The following is an 18279-nucleotide window of genomic DNA, read 5'->3' on the forward strand; positions in this document are numbered from 1 at the left end:
GCTGTATCCCATGAAGACATAACTAATGAATTCATTACATATTATTCTGATTTATATAGTAAGCCACCTCCTAATGATATGTTGCTTATTGATACATTTTTGGGAGGATGTGGTTTATCTAAAATGTCGTTAGTAGACAGAAATAAATTGGATCTTCCAATTACTTTAGATGAAATGCTTTCAGTAATTAAATCTCTTAAGTTAAACAAATCTCCAGGTCCAGATGGTATTCCTGCAGAATTTTATAAAGAATTTTCACCTCACCTTATATTACATTTGCTTTCAATGTTTTCTTATTTTAGTAGTACTGGATCTACTTCGGTATTGTTTTCTGAAGTGTTGATTATAGTCCTCCCGAAACCGGAAAAATACCCTTCTTTGGTTGCACATTACTGCCCTATTTCTTTAATAAATCAAGATTGTAAACTTTATGCTAACATTATTGCGACTAGATTAGCTCTTGTGCTTCCCCATTTTATACATGTGGACCAGTCTGGTTTTATGAAAAATAGGCATTTGACATATAAAACTAGATTATTATTTCCTGAAATTGATGTTGGATCATAACTGCCATTTTCAGCAGATGTTTTAGCAATAGATGGGGAAAGGGCTTTTGATAAAATACATTGGTAATACCTTTTTTGCATCTTGTCTGCTTTAAATATTGGTACATTGTTTGTTCATATGATTTCAGCTTTATATTTTAGTCCATCTGCCAAACCTTTTATTAAGGTTGACTTTCCCATGAATGTTTCCTTTTTAGGGGAAATAGGCAAGGTTGTGCATTATCCCCTTTACTTTTTCTTCTTGCAATTGAACCCTTATTAATTACTATTAGAAATTGCATGGAAACTGAAGGCCTTCAGATAAACAAAGTCCCTATTAAAACATCATCAGTATAACAGGGGGAACCCTATAAACCAAAAGGCATCTCGGTATAAAACATTCAATAATAAAAAAGTGATGCCTGTGGTACAGTTTTTTATATATATGTTAGTTATAGTACAGATACTACCAATTATCTTTCCTTGAAACAATGTATTATCCTAAGAATTAAATCAATCTTGCGTTCTGGGTAAACTTCATTCCTCTACATGCATGCCAACCAAAATAATAAATCAAGAAAAAATGTTCAAAGGTTGCTTTGCATATTTTGTTTAGTAAACCATATCTTTTGCCTGGGAAATACATTCTCTTTTCTTTTTGTCTTATTTTGAACACATATATATACACAAACATTTGACAAATATATATATACACATATATACAAACAACTCTTGAACCTTACTTATGGTTCTCTTGCCCACAGTTATTTCAAAGAGGGATGATAGCCTATAGTTACATAACTACATTCCCTATAATCAGGTCACCAAAAACACATATAATGGAGCACTATGAAGGTCTCTAATCATTTTATCCTTCCATTATGTCTAGCTACTTTCTTGTAATTTCATATGTTCGATATCAATTCTCTTGTATTGGTGCCATAAACAGTTGACGCGTTTCAGCCTCTCATTACTCCAGGCATCTTCAGGACTTTGGGCAACTCAAGACTCAACCATTCTCTGGATAAATAAAGACAGAGTTGGAGTTCTCCACTCTGGTGCTATGTGTTACTTTGACAGGTTTATTGGGAAACAGTGTTTCTTCCTGGCTGGCTACCCTCTGTTTCCCCACTTTTCTCTTCAGAGGCTGAGGGGATACTAAGGCATTTGCAGAATCCGTGTATCCTTCAGTAGATTTAGACTGTCGATCATTCACACCCTCCTTGTACTTTCTAGATCCATTGATTGGTGGAAGAGAAGAAGCTTTCGGACCATGAGGTCTTCTCATGGAAGACTTGCTGAAAATAAGGTCACCATAGAGCAACTTCTTTAATTTGTCTCTACCAACTGCAACATAGAACTGTCCGTTTTCTAGTTCTGATCCATGTTGTACAAGCTTCCCTTCCAGTGTGTAAAGTCTGTGAACAGCACCAGTTCTGAGGTGTACTTTGTCAGTTACCAAAGCAAGGATATGATCCCATTGGTTTACAGATTTTAGGGGAATCAACAAACGCACTGCTGGGTTCAAAATGTCTCCATTAGCAATCACGAATATAGTGCAGGGCTCTTGAATTGGTTTCAGGAAGTGTGCTGATACGTTGATTCTACTGCGGCTCACAGGCTTCACATGCTGGCAGGTGCTTGATTACCAGGAATTACCATCTTGTGGCTCGCCGGAACCTGAGACAAGACTAGCCTAAAGGACATGACACCCACTCCTCATCAAAAGGTCAACAGGGTCAGCTAAATAATAAAGCTAAAGCTATAAAAAACATGAAAATCGTTTCTAACTAAGATCCTAAAAAGCATTTTTATTAAAAAGCTTCAAAAATATGGCCATAAGAAAAAATCACTCAAAAGGCCCTGTAGACTTATAGATGTGGTTATTATTTCACTGAGCACCTTGAAAGTCATTATGCTTAGTTAGAGCAGAGAAGGAAAAATAAAACAAAGTCAGTTTTCGACCTTCAAATTGGTAAAGTTTCAAAATTGCCAAATAGTTCCCTGCACAGGAGAGGCTAAATAGTTTACGAATCCTGTGCTGAAGACTCAACATTGCTGAATATCGTATCCCCAGGTGACAATCCCTACAGAACTTCCAGTATCATGCAGAGTGAGCAAAGATGGTCATCTCTGGTTCCCACAGCAGCCACGAGGAAGAATTAGATTACTGTACTTCTGGATCAGAGCCTATTTCCCTTCCAACAGGAGTGTAGGCATTCCTTGGAGGCTCCAGAAATGTCCTCATCAACGAGGGAATATGCTGTGGACAACTGTACATGTGAGCAAGGGCTCCAGGATCACTTCTATGTCCAGCGGTGCAACTGATGGAAGTGTCAGGCACAGGTCCAACATGCAGCCAAATCCGCAGAAGGGGCAACGGAACACAAGCAGGACACAGTCTAGTCAGACTCACTCAGCACTCGAAGTCAAGGTGTGTCCAGGTAGAACACCATACGTTCACGACAACGTCGTTCCCGCAGTGTTCTCTCCATGTCTTAAGGGATTGAGAAATCCATTGCAAAGCAATAGGATTAAAATCAAGATGCCCGCTACTGATAGCAGGATCAAAGGAAACTCTTTAAAAACACTTCCAAGTATGAAGTGAATGAAAGCTGGAATTCCTCCTAAAATGGCCTGATCCAAGACGTTTAAATAGGTGTACGATCCCACTCGTATCAGACATGTTAAAGATACGACTAACCATTTCTCCTAAATGGATTGGGAAGTTCGTATAGACCAGGGCCTGTATCTCTGCCGAAGACCTTGCAACTTGGAGAGCAAAAGTCTCTCAGGCTGAAGTTAAGGCCACATTTTGTTGAAACAACATTGCTTTCAGTCGGCTCAGTTAATCAAACCTTATACTGGAAACATTCAATGAAGTCCACAGTGGTGCCTCCTTAACTGTGCGAGCCGAGGGAAACAATACTTACTTACAACAAACAATCCTGAAGTTAACTCTGACTAGATAGTCGATGCCTGGCACCATCCCGCAGCAGCCTTGATCATTCAGAATTAAATAACTCCCATTTCTAGAGCAACTCGAAAACTTGATGAACCACTGCAGCTGAAGCGAGACCTCCTTTCACACTAAAGATCCACTTAATGCCTTCTCACAGTCTGTTCCACTTAAGAAAACTTCAGTGTCCTTATTTATACATCTATATCTGTGCAGTAACTCCCAGGGTTAATGTATGCACCCTTCATCCAATGCTTTATACCAGCCTGCATGGATGTATCTAAGGGAGTATTGGTACTGGGATGTTGTGATTGGCAGTGTGATATAGCCATGAATTAACCATTCCATAGATGATGACTCTGCTGCTGTAAAAGGTAACTTCTCTAATTTTTTAAAGAGCAGCATGGTGTACTTTGCATCTCTGCATGCCATGGTCAATTGTCTGTCAGTCAGATTTTAAACCCAAAAGAAATTTGAGTCGTTAATGTACCACCTTGGCATGTGTCCAGAACGCAATGATTGAAGCATCTAGCTCAAAAAAAGCTAATTATGTCAATTGCCAAGGACACAGAGTTGCCAAGTGAATAAATATGTGAAGAAAGTGTGGTCATATCAATGTCTGCCAATCTCACATAATCTCTTAGCGGCATCCTGTTGGGAGACATTCCACAGCTCATTGTAGATGGTATATAAGAAGCGTTCCTTACGCGGTTTCTTGGGACCTAGCAAGAAATCCCTAGGATCCATGTTGTCAGCTAGAAGGCAGACGTTTTGCTTCACCTTTAAAGTGTTGAGGGTTTTAGCCATTCTAGCCACAACTTCCCAAAACTATAAGAAGTCACTACCCCTGTGTCATCTGTGTGTACATATCGTGGGTCAGGCCTATGGATACTAAACCCTCCGGTGGTACTCTTGAATCTTGATTGACACCTATTTGTGTTGATAGGCCAAACAACCATACCTTCCAATTGGGAGATGATGAATTCTGTGTACCATTCTGTATTATTGCACCCAGCATCACCTGACTTATCAGTGTGTCATTTAGTCTGTTGCACAGGTCTGTTCAGGAATATTATCTGTAATGGTATGAAGAAAGCTCTAAATAAAGCCTCTGTTCCCTGAACCTGCAAATCTTTCGTTCCCAGACAGATTTTGTGTCTATCGTGTCCCTCCAATAGTTGAAACCTTATATAGACAGTTGGGAGAGAAAAGGTGCTGAATATATGAGTTTGGTGTTTGTCAGCATAATTTTATGCGCAGTTGCATTTGTCAGTACTAGCTTATACTTATATGACATTGGGTTTGATGTATTGAACCCTGAAAAGTATACAAATTTCTGTGCGAATGTGGCAGAACTACCTTTTGGTGGTTTCAGGCAATGTTCCTATTGGTGGTAAGTGTTAACAGTGCGTGGGACACTAGCTCTGTGCAAAAAAGTGATGACCATAATGCTGGTAACAATACATACTGTTGAAGTCAGGTGTATCTTCGAACAATTCCCTACAAGAAAATGCCGCAGGATGTTCTAAATCTGAGAGCATAGTATTTACAGTCTCAATGCCCCAATCATCAGAGAGTGTAGGTTTGTAATAGTGCCAATTGACCATCTGATGGCTTTAACCCAGGAAGGGTTGCCTCAGCGAGTCATCCCACTTTTTGGGTGAGTAACAGGACGCCCTTTAGCTACTTAGCTGCCCTGCCCCTTACGTTGGAACACAATTTTGAATTCTCTTCCGCTCATTTTTAAGGCTGTCAACACTCCCACTTGTCCTGAAGAAGACCCACCATGACATTCCAATAATGCTCTGTCTGTGTTGAAATGTCAACAAATACATGTGGTTCAGACCGATCAAATCTCTGGTTGTTAAATCAATAAGCTAACTTGCTGTTCACCAGAGTTATTACCTACCTTCATTCTGACTGCATTCTATTCCCCTGTGTAAAGAGATGGGCATAATATCACCTTGTATATATGTACTGCACCACTAACACTGAGCACTTAATGTCACTATACCACATGTCACTTTGTCAGTATTTCTTGTATTGACAGCCCTCTGATTTCTTGTAAATATTGATTCATGTTGTTATGTTATGTTATAAAGAAAATACAATATCCCTACAGGTGAAATTCTAAAGACAATTATTCTTGCATGCATACAGCATTACACGGACATGAAAAAAGGAAACACTTATTCAAATAACTTAGGTATAGTAATTACTCTTGTCCTTGTTCACATTGCGCCGTTCACGCTGTTCACCCCTTCACTTGCGTTGCCACATGCCACTTGTACATACTGAGCACCAAGTTCCTTCGGTTGTCATTTGAATCTTTCTATTTTGTGCTGTTCCAAAATTTTTTGAATATGACTTTATCCTCCTTTTATATGAAAATACAAGAGTAATTACTATACCTAAGTTATTTGAATAAGTGTCTCCGTTTTTCATGTCCGTGTAATGCTGTATGCATTCAAGAATAATTGTCTTTAGAAATTCACCTGTTGGGATATTGTATTTTCTTTATACCTTTGAACCCCAATCCTGAATAGGTATACGGGTCACACTCCTGTTATCTCCTACAAAAAAAAAGTTATGTTATGTTAGACACACTTATATAGCGCACGACTCACCGGGAGGCATCTCGGCGCTTACTTAGTGTTATGAGACCATGGGAAGCAGGAAGGAAATTGTAAACCTAGAAGAGGAAGGCTTTTAACTGTTTCCTAAATATATTATAGGAGGGTCATTTACGCAGAACGAGGGACAGAGAGTTCCAGTAGCGAGGGGCGAGAAAAGAAAATGCCATGCCTCCAGTGCGACTGAGATGAATCCTGGGGACTTGTAAAAGGACCAGGGAGTTGGATCTGAGACCCCTGTTCGAAGTCTGTTTAATCAGCTTTTTCCGCAGGTAGTCAGGACCTGTGCCTCTGAGCGAGTTATAAGTTAGACAGCATATCTTGAATTTCGAGCACTTTCCTATTGGGAGCCAATGAAGTTCTCTCAGTAGGGGGTTCGAGGGTCAGCCAGCAGGACGGTTCAGGATCATTCTTGCAGCCGTATTTTGAATGACCTGTAATTTGACTAGCTGTGTTGTTCCGACTTCGGCCAGGAGAGAATTTCCATAGTCGAGGCTACTAGTCACCATGGCCTGGACCAGGATTCTGCGATATTTAGTGGGTAAATACGGTATGATCTTTCGCAGAAGACGGAGACTGTGGTAGCATGAGCTAATGATGGCCGAAATCTGCTCCTTCATAATTAAGGAGTGGTCCAGGATTATTACCAAGCTCTTCACTGCGCTTACTTGATATTAAAGGAGAGCCTTTTTGTAAGCATTTACTAGTAGGTGTTTTACGTTTGTGTTTCTACTTCATTTGATATATGTTCCAACTTTTTGGGGATACATTTCATGAATTAACAAATGTAAATGTTATACTTGTCATACTTTTTTAATAGGTATCAATCAACGCTTTCTGTTTTTTCAAAGTGATTGGGTTCTTCCCGAAAGAACCATTGTAGTTTATTATATGACAAGAACAACGGTAAGGGTAAAAGCACTGAAGCACAGAAAATAACCAAATTTATAAATGAATCCACCATAAGTTATCCTTTCTTGATCTACAGTCCGCTCAACACCTCAAATGGATCCACCGTCCGAAGATCCACAAACTGTCCAATATAACCTCCAATGACTTGAGGGAGCGGTTGCCACTTCGTATAAGTATCACAGGGTCAACGTTTGTTGATTCCTAAAATTTCACTTTATTCAGATATCAGACACAAAATGACAACAGCTTCCAAATTCAATTTCAATGTTTCTAGTAAGTCCAAAAAATCATCCATTAATCAAAACATTAAACAGCCGACGCGTTTCGTCCGGTGGCAGACATCATCAGGGCTGTTGAAAAAAAATCAAAAAATAAAAATACATTACATCACTGTATCCACATCGTTTGTATTTACATGATTCCCAATACTCCTTTGAAACTTAAATGATAATGAATTAACCGATTATTCAATTACACCTGCCTATTTCACAATCTAATATTCATCAATATGCAATTAAATGATCCAGAAAACGCATTGACAGAACTCGCAAAATATTTAAAAAATAACATGCCTACCTCTCAATAAAAGCTATTCACAGATACAGTTTTCCTTCACAGTATAAATCAAACAAAATTGCGACAGCACTTGAGATCTGTAATAAAAACGTCACATTAATATGCATGATACATATCAAAATTTCAAAATCAATTGAATCTTCCAAAACCTCCATTATTGAAGTGGTAAGATCAAATCTTACTCTAACTCATTGGATTTTATAATGCACTTCGAAAAACTGTCATATGCAAATCAATATACCCCAAAAACGTTGATATTGGGATAAGATGTTTACCCCTACTGTACACATTTCATGCTAGTTGTTATTATAAACACCTATCTATTCCTACTGCTCAATGTAATGGACATGTAAGTACCTGACAAGCTCCATATTAGTCAAAAAGATCTCACCTATATTATTGATTCAGTCTGATTTGATTGAATCTGAATGTGTCTGTTATCATGTACTGAATTTTTTAAAGAGTATTATGAGGCATAGGAGCAACCTTTGACTGTCTTACTATCTACACAATTTGTAAACAATCTGATCTTACGTAATATCTGCTTTTTAATACTTGTGTATTTTTGTATGTTTCGATAACTTTTATGGTTTTGCGCTGCTAAAAAATCGAATAAAGATTATTATTATTATTGATTCAGTCAGTGGTAAGACCTCAACTTCCCTTCCCTCATTCTGTGGTATGATTGGTAGATAGGAGACCGGAAACACTACAGGAGGAAGGGCGGTGAGAATATACTTATAGCGGAAATAATACGAGTCGGACCGGTGAGGAAACCTCACTAAGTTTTAGCGCGAACGGGGCAAGATGGTGATTGGCCAAGACATAGTTTAAATAACGAGTGCTCGAGATTGGTAATTGCACGTAGGCTTGACGAGATGCCCGTTGCCGCCGACTGAGACTTCCTGCCATTGATACTTACTTCTGTATTCTGATTGGTTATTGGGCAAACTGGAAACACTACATGAGTAAGCTTGTCAATGATAATTTAGAGCGGCAATGATATTAGGCGCACCGGTGAGGAAACCTAGTGAATTTCGAGCCCTTCATGCTGATTGGTAGATAGGAGACCGGAACCACTACAGGAGGAAAGGCGGTGAGAATATACTTATAGCGGAAATAATACGAGTCGGACCGGTGAGGAAACCTCACTAAGTTTAAGCGTGAACGGGGCAAGATGGCCAAGACATAGTTTAAATACCGAGTGCTCGCGATTGGTAATTGCACGTAGGCTTGACGAGATGCCCGTTGCCACGGACTGAGACTTCTCGCCATTGATACTTAAAGACGTCTTATCAGGTAAGAGGAGATGGAGGAGGAGATTGCAACTTACCTGTTGTTTGGATAGTTTTTCATTGAATGGATAATGATTAGGATATATTTGTTTTTATTTTTTGTTTTTAACTGAACAGTATTGGATGCGCTGAATTTGTTGAGATCAGGTGAGGTCACATAATTGGGTAGAATGTGTTGGGAACTGTGGAATTATGAGCACGTCCTTTGGACTCTTAGGGGCCCATTAGGATGTCGGGCGGATTGCCCCCGCCAGGGTGGCGGTGGCTACCGCCACCCTGGCGGGGGCAATCCGCCCGACATCCGCATTCTAATTCCCCCACGCCATATTAGGATGGCGGGGGGGACCGCGGCGGACGAAAACACCGTCCGCCGCTTTTCCGCCCCGGTCGCATTGCGGCCGGGCGGTAATGGAACCATATGGTGGCGGTGTCTATCAGACACCGCCATCCATATTAGGGTGCCTGTCTGGAGCTGCTTTTCCGCGGCGGCAATGCCGCCACGGAAAGGCAGGCGGGGATTGCTGCGGGGGCCCCCTGCAGGGCCCCCATGTTCACACCACTGTCTTGGGGCACATGGGGGGTACCTATGGTACCCCCCCACATTTGCATATGCAATACGGCAGCCACCGCGCGGTGCCTGCCGCTTTGCATATGCAAATGCAAAAAAGCATTTTTAGCATCGTGGCGGGCGGTGCAGAGTGCAGAATGCCACTGTGGCGGGCACATCCTAATGCCCCCCACGGGACCCCCGCTCTTATGGCGGGCGGTCCCGTTTCCCACTATGGTGACGGGTGGACAAAGTGCGCCCGTCATCATAATGACCCCCTTAATATCAAAATATCTTTGTATGTATACTTTTTTACAGACACGTAAGAATGAAAGTTTTGAATCACCTAGAGTGACGTTAATCCTTTATTGGAATTTTGGATAGTAAAGTGGTAAGCAGTTTATTTTTGGTTGTTACACGGTGGGATATATAACTTGTTAGAATGTTAAGTATCGACTATTGGCTGATGGTTGGACCTGTTCCTGCATTTTTCCAGAGAATAGAACAGTGGCCACTGAATGAGGGAAGGGAAGTTGAGGTCTTAACACTGACTGAATCAATAATATAGGTGAGATCTTTTTGACTAATATGGAGCTTGTCAGGTACTTACATGTCCATTACATTGAGCAGTAGGAATAGATAGGTGTTTATAATAACAACGAGCATGAAATGTGTACAGTAGGGGTAAACATCTTATCACAATATCAACGTTTTTGGAGTACATTGATTTGCATATGACAGTTTTTCGAAGTGTATTATAAAATGCAATGAGTTAGAGTAAGAGTTGATCTTACCACTTCACTAATGGAGGTTTTGGAAAATTCAATTGAATTTGAAATTTTGGTATGTATCATGCATATTAATGTGACGTTTTATTACAGATCTCAAGTGCTGTCGCAATTTTGTTTGATTTATACTGTGAAGGAAAACTGTATCTGTGAATAGCTTTTATTGAGAGGTAGGTGTGTTATTTTTGAAATATTTTGCGAGTTCTGTCAATGCGTTTTCTGGATCATCTAATTGCATATTGATGAATATTAGATTGTGAAATAGGCAGGTGTAATTGAATAATCGGTTAATTCATTATCATTTAAGTTTCAAAGGAGTATTGTAAATCATGTAAATAGAAAAGATGTGGATACAGTGATGTAATGTATTTTTCTTTTTTGATTTTTTTTCAACAGCCCTGATGATGTCCGCCACCGGACGAAACGCGTCGGCTGTTTAATGTTTTGATTAATAGATGATTTTTTGGACTTACTAGAAACATTGAAATTGAATTTGGAAGCTGTCATCATTTTGTGTCTGATATCTGAATAAAGTGAAATTTTGGGAATCAACAAACTTTGACCCTGTGATACTCATACGAAGTGGAAACCGCTCCCTCAAGTCATTGGAGGTTATATTGGACAGTTTGTGGATCTTCAGACGGTGGATCCATTTGAGGTGTTGAGCGGACTGTAGATCAAGAAAGGATAACTCATTGTGGATTCATTTATAAATTTGGGTATTTTCTGTGCTTCAGTGCTTTTACCCTTACTGTTGTTCTTGTCAGTATATTGTTTCAAGGGTTGTTTAGCACGAACTTAACAGTGGTTATCATCTACTAATTGTGGTTATATCATGGAGGATGACAGGGAAAAACTGGTGGCAGAATGGTTCAGTAAGACGAAGGGTCCTGGGAATATAGGCAAAAAGGATACACCTGCCAACAGTCTTAGGGATACATTCTTAAAATTGGAGAGGTTGAAGAAAGCTGAACTCTCGAAATGGTGGGACGGGGTAACCTTGAAGAATTATTCAGATCTTAGAAGGGTCCCTAGGGGTCTACGGATATTATTATTTCCAACTTTCGATGACCTCGATGATGATTTATTAAAGGAATGGGAGTATAATCTATATAATTCATCATTTACTATGATCAACATTTTGATCAAGAACGCGGATAGAAAAGTTGAGAAATTGAAACAGCAAATATTAGATCTAGAAACAGAGATAAAAATATGAATGAGCCAGAACTCACAGAAAAGAATTAAGTAATCTTGAAAGAAGTTATCAATAAATATCAATTGCAAATCAAAGAAAAGAAGATGACTAAAATCAAACGAGACGAAAGAGACTATGCTCAAGGGAGGATTTTTACTTTTGCCAGAGGGTACGATGAATTAATCAAACCTAAGGGCCCTACTAACACAGGGGGGCATAGTGATCTAAGTTCTATGAATTGTAGTAGTTCAAGTGTCTCGCCCACTGAAGATTTGACTGGTGGTGGAGCGGCGGCTGCTGCCCCGCCAGCCAGTTCGTCTTTTTTGGACGAGATTACGCGCATCAGAAAAGGGAGAAAAAAAAAGTCCAGTGGTACCAGTTGGGGCAGGAAACACAGGAGGTACAAGGATGGGTACAAGGAGCCAGAATGCCTTAAAGAAATAGTGGGCGCCCCACCTGAAATTGAGCAGGGTGAATTGCAGGTCATGAATTTATCTAACAGGTGTTTGAATAATGATGAATTGTCAGTCTTGAAGAGGGGATTATCTTTCTGCCCAATGTATACATGTGATTATACAGATTTGCACATTTCTTTCTTTCATTTTTCACAAAAATTGAAGTTGAAATGTTTTTTTGCTGAACATGACAGTCCTGTAAATGTTAATTCAACATCTAATAAAAATTGTGAAATGACCATCAATGATTTACGTAATACTCACCTGTTGTTGTCTATCACTGAAGGGGACGATTTGGGAGAGGATGATGTGGCTGAAATGTTAAACATATCGACAGATTATAGTTGTTCTAGCGGTCTTAAACCCAAATCAAAGTTTATCCGGCAAGGAGGACAATTTATGGCAATTGACTTGTATGTGAGTAAAACATTGGAGGAGTTGCACAGGATACAAGATTTGAATTGGAGGAGAAGGAGAAGAATTAAAGATAACTTGACACCGGGGGAACGCATTGCCTTCAGGAATTTAAGATCAGATAGAAATATTGTTATACAGCCATCTGACAAAGGGGGTACCATTGTCATTATGAATAGGCTGGATTAAAGCGGAGAGATTAGACGAGAACTTGAAGATGTGACCTGTTATGTCAAATTGCCCATGAATCCTATCTCAGAGGCAGCACAGCAGATTAATGACAGATTATTCACTTGGAAAGAGGAAGGAATGCTTGATGAAGCGGAATATAAGTATCTTAGTATCAGTAAACCTTCCTATCCTTTCATCTACATTTTACCCAACGTGCATAAATGCAGCACAAATCCTCCTGGCAGGCCCATAGTATCAGGGATTGGCAATATGACAGAACACATACACATGGATAAGGGTATGGCAATATTGAAACACTTTCTGGGCAGTAGGAATGTGAGCTTGAAGGAGCATTCTAATATGTTGGTGGAAATGGCCAGATTGAGTTTGACGAATAATTACTTTTTGTTCGAAGATTTATGGTATCATCAGATTAGAGGGACAGCTATGGGCTCCAGGTTCGCTCCCTCTTACGTGAACCTATTCATGGGTTGGTTTGAGAGGGAGCATGCCTGGAGCAGAGGAGCGCACAAATGGATTGATAACATTTTATTTTGGACTCGATTTATTGATGATGTCCTTATGATTTGGAGAGGAACAGCTAGTGATTTACAAGAATATTTTCTATATCTTAACCACAATGATTTTAATGTGGCTCTGACATTGGAACATAGCCAAACACACATTGTGTTCTTGGATGTCGAACTTAGTGTGGAAAATGATAAAATTATTAGCAAGTTATACAGAAAGCCTACTGCCACTAATTCAATTTTAAGAGCTGACAGTCACCACTCAAAAGCAGTGATTCGGGGAAATCCTTATGGTGAGAATGTGAGGACTAGGCGAAACTGTAGCAAGGACACTGATTTTTATTTGGAACTGGATGCCTTACAGAATAGGTTGATTCAGAGAGGTTATAAGAAACAAGATTTAAGTAAAGCGAAAAACAGAATATTGGGAGTGAACAGGAAATCGACATTGACTCAGAAAACGAGGAACAAAGTATCCATGAGTCGTTTAGCTTTTGTTACCTAGTATTGTGTGCCAAGAGTAGATATACATGAGGCACTCAACAAAAACTGGAATAGTCTATAAAGTGTCCCACAACTTGCATCATCACTAGGAGAGCGGCCTGAAGTAATTTTCAGGAGGAGCCCCACTGTGAAACGAATGGTCACCAGCAATTATTTGGAGCCTATTAAGAAGAGACAGTCGGATTGGTTATCCCAAACTCCTGTGGGTTTTTACACCTGTGGATCGTGCAATATGTGCGGGTTGGGTATGAACAAAACTAAAAAAATTTAGTTTTAACACAGATCAAGTACACACAATCAAGGAATTCATAAACTGCAATAGTGAATGTGGTATACGCCACTCTTTGTGAATGTAACAAAGTGTACATTGGTAGCACCAAAAGAAAGCTCAAATTGAGAATACAGGAACATGTTAGATCAATTCAAAATCGGGATGACAAGTCACCAATTTCTCAACGTATCAGAACACACCATAACCTGAAGACTAAGATCAGGTTCCATGGGTTACAAAAAGTGATGCCTTCGAAAAGAGGAGGGGATTGGGTATTGCGATTACGACAGAAAGGAGTCGAGATGGATCAGTCGCTGTAGGGCAGTACAATGTGGACTCAATACAGAACATGAGCTACAATACTTCCTCTAAGTACTAATAGTTGACATCAAGTTACATAGTCTCTTTCAACTATAGTGCTTGTAAGTTTATAGGCATTGTCGATATGACGAGGACGTGCTTGAAGAGCTTGGATAAGTGTTAATTTCTTTAGAAATAACAATGGATTGTCAGGAATTTGAATCAGATATCATTGATATAGTCGAGGGACATTGATAGATAGCGTGTGCTTTGCATTTGAATATAGCAACTGGATATTTGTTGTCAATAAACGTGATGCTATGTGTACTAAAATTGATCTGGGTCTGTTGGCATAGCGTGACAGACTTAATTGGCGATTTGGACAGGGAACGGGTAATCTGAATTTATTATGAGAGCACAATTGTGATTCTGTTCTCTGATTGGTTATTGGGCAAACCGGAAAAACCCGTTCGGGTCTGTTGACATAGCGGGAAAGTCTAAACTGGCGATATGGACAGGGAACGGGTTATTTGAATTCGTTATGGGAGCACACTTGTGATTCTGTATTCTGATTGGTTATTGGGCAAACCGGAAACAACACTACATGAGTAAGCTTGTCAATGATAATTTAGAGCGGTAATGATATGAGGCGGACCGGTGAGGAAACCTAGTGAATTTCGAGCCCTTCATGCTGATTGGTAGATAGGAGACCAGAAACACTACAGGAGAAAGGGCGGGGAGAATATACTTATAGCGGAAATAATACGAGTCGGACCGGTGAGGAAACCTCACTAAGTTTTAGCGCGAACGGGGCAAGATGGTGATTGGCCAAGACATAGTTTAAATAACGAGTGCTCGAGATTGGTAATTGCACGTAGGCTTGACGAGATGCCCGTTGCCGCCGACTGAGACTTCTCGCCATTGATACTTAAAGACGTCTTATCAGGTAAGAGGAGATGGAGGAGGAGATTGCAACTTACCTGTTGTTTGGATAGTTTTTCATTGAATGGATAATGATTAGGATATATTTGTTTTTATTTTTTGTTTTTAACAGAACAGTTTTGGATGCGCTGAATTTGTTGAGATCAGGTGAGGTCACAGAATTGGGTAGAATGTGTTGGGAACTGTGGAATTACGAGCACGTACTTTGGACTCTTAATATCGACTATTAAGCTGATGGTTGGACCTGTTCCTGAATTTTTCCACAGAATAGAACAGTGGCCACTGAATGAGGGAAGGGAAGTTGAGGTCTTACCACTGACTGAATCAATATTATAGGTGAGATCTTTTTGACTAATATGGAGCTTGTCAGGTACTTACATGTCCATTACATTGAGCAGTAGGAATAGATAGGTGTTTATAATAACAACTAGAATGAAATGTGTACAGTAAGGTAAACATCTTATCACAATATCAACGTATTTGGGGTACATTGATTTGCATGACAGTTTTTCGAAGTGTATTATAAAATGCAATGAGTTAGAGTCAGATTTGATCTTACCACTTCAATAATGGAGGTTTTGGAAGATTTAATTGAATTTGAAATTTTGATATGTAGCATCCATAGTAATGTGAAGTTTTTATTACAGATCTCAAGTGCTGTTGCAATTTTGTTTGAATTATACTGTGAAGGAAAACTGTATCTGTGAATAGCTTTTATTGAGAGGTAGGCGTGTTATTTGTGAAATATTTTGCGAGTTCTGTCAATGCGTTTTCTGGATCATCTAATTGCATATTGATGAATATTAGATTGTGAAATAGGCAGGTGTAATTGAATAATCGGTTAATTCATTATCATTTAAGTTTCAACGGAGTATTGTGAATCATGTAAATACAAAAGATGTGGATACAGTGATGTAATGTATTTTTCTTTTTTGATTTTTTTTCAACAGCCCTGATGATGTCCGCCACCGGACGAAACGCGTCGGCTGTTTAATGTTTTGATTAATGGATGATTTTTTGGACTTACTAGAAGCATTGAAATTGAATTTGGAAGCTGTCGTCATTTTGTGTCTGATATCTGAATAAAGTGAAATTTTGGGAATCAACAAACTTTGACCCTGTGATACTTATACGAAGTGGAAACCGCTCCCTCAAGTCATTGGAGGTTACATTGTAGTTTATTATATATTATATATATACCCAGGTTCTGAGGGGCACCATTGTTACCATACTGTGTTTGTAGAACTGGCAATTGCTTTTTGTGTAGGCACATTGCTGTATATGTCATTATTGGTACGAATTGCAATGTGCATTTCATTTGTATTTGGTTCTTTTTCAACTTCAACTGGTATAATTCATACTCCGTTATTCGATACTCCTGCATCTTGCGCGAAGGAGTCTTGAAACGCTATTAGTCTTTCCATCTGAACTTCCTGTATAATAGCGATAGGAGATCTGCGGCTACTCAGGATTACACGTGGCCTGCTGTTGAGAATCGTCCACATAGTGTGGTTTGATCAGATCAATGGAGATTAATCTTTTTTATTTTTTGCCAGCAAGAGGCAGTAGAAGTACTGTTCTTGTTCCTTGAACCGCCAGGACATGTACACAGGTGTTCTGAAGGATGGCTCATACTCCCTCTTGTCCATGATCTTTTCTCTGAGTCCCCAATCTTTGGGACCCAGGCAGGTTCTGTCGGGTTCGGTTTCACTTCCCCAGTGGTGGTACATTTTACTTAGACGTTGCTATGTAATGCCTAGACTTCATTGAGTTCCTGTAAAACAGCCAAACGGTTATTCAATTCAAATAGTTTTACATACGCCACTTTGCTGGCTCAATCGAGGTCAGGTACCCACATTCTTGTCCCAAACAGGTTCTCAGAGGGGGTACATCCTCCCAAGGAACTTTTTGGCATGTTGTTTAGTGCCCTCTGGACCCCATACAGGTGATTCACCCACGTACCGCCCATACCTAATACCCTTTCTGTTAAGGATTGCTTTAGGTCCCGTTTTTTCCTCTCCACCACTGAATTTCCCTAGGGATGGTAGGGGGAGGAGTACCACAAAGCCACACCATACCTTCCATGGCTTCCTTGTAAGCCCGTGAGCTAAACCCAGGCCAACGGTCGGACTGTAACATGCCAATTGCTTATGTCCAGATAAAGACTCGCAAATCTTTTATAACAATTTGAGCATCAGCCAAGCACTGAGGCCAAACCCATAGAGATCTAGAGCATGAATCTACTGCCACCAAGATGTACTTGTAAGCCTAGTCTCTGTTTAGGGGGCCACAGTGATTCAAATAGACCTATTAAAGAGGTCTGTCTGAAATGAGTAATGGTGTTTGTGGTGGCCATGCTACGGTGGAACCTTTCATTTGCTGACAGATGTCGCACTTTAGAACATAACCCTTGGTTTGTTTAGACAAACCTGGCCCCAAGAATCGCTGCTTCAGTAATGAAATTGTGTCAGTGACTCCTGAATCTGCTGAGCCCAGACCCTCGTGTGCAGCTAGAATTAAACCTAATATGCGATCAATTCAATCAATTCAAAATCTTTATTTAGATTTAATTTAAACCATAAAAGATACACAATAACAGATCACACGCCATAATGATAAAAACATACGAAAGAATTATGCCTTTCGAACGTACCGCTTTAGACCATTTACATAAAAAATTCACAATTTAAATCAAAAATCTTAAGAACGAAATGAAGATTAAGAAAAAAAACAATCATCTATTTGACAATGTAAAATATAATAATACAATAAAAATATGCGATCCATGTTTGATAACACTCTATCCCCCACTCCTGGAATTTGAGCATGCAGTGTGTTTTGCACATCTAATGTATTGGAATATTTGAGTGCAAAGCCCTTTAGAATGGCAGAGACTTTTTTTGAGGCTTTGACAACCCTCAGTATGTCTCCGTCTATCCTCGTGCTAGAATGAGTGATTACAGCAATGACAGCAGTTTGCACTGTCACCTTGGCGGCTTCAGCAGCCCGTGAACTCCCTTCAAAGTGTATGACAACACGATGATGACTCAAGGTGTGAATAACTTGAGCCCGTGGCAGGCATGCTTTCAGGTTTTCCACTTGTTCCCATAACTAATTATGTTTAATTGTCCAAATTTTGGAATCTCTAAACCCATTCTGGCCCCTGTAATGAATATTTATTGTAAGACTGCAAACAGTAAAATGAATTGCACACTATCAGTGTGGGAAATTCCCAATCT

At 39.7% G+C, this 18279-nt stretch overlaps 1 pseudogene; it reads right to left on the reverse strand.

The window, feature by feature from the left end:
* Positions 1 to 1554: 1554 nt before the first annotated feature.
* On the reverse strand, positions 1555 to 16770 carry LOC144769575 (doublecortin domain-containing protein 2 pseudogene; annotated as a pseudogene).
* Between the last annotated feature and the right edge of the window lie 1509 nt (positions 16771 to 18279).

This window comes from Lissotriton helveticus, chromosome 7 (genome assembly GCF_964261635.1).
Source record: "Lissotriton helveticus chromosome 7, aLisHel1.1, whole genome shotgun sequence".
NCBI lineage: Eukaryota > Metazoa > Chordata > Amphibia > Caudata > Salamandridae > Lissotriton > Lissotriton helveticus.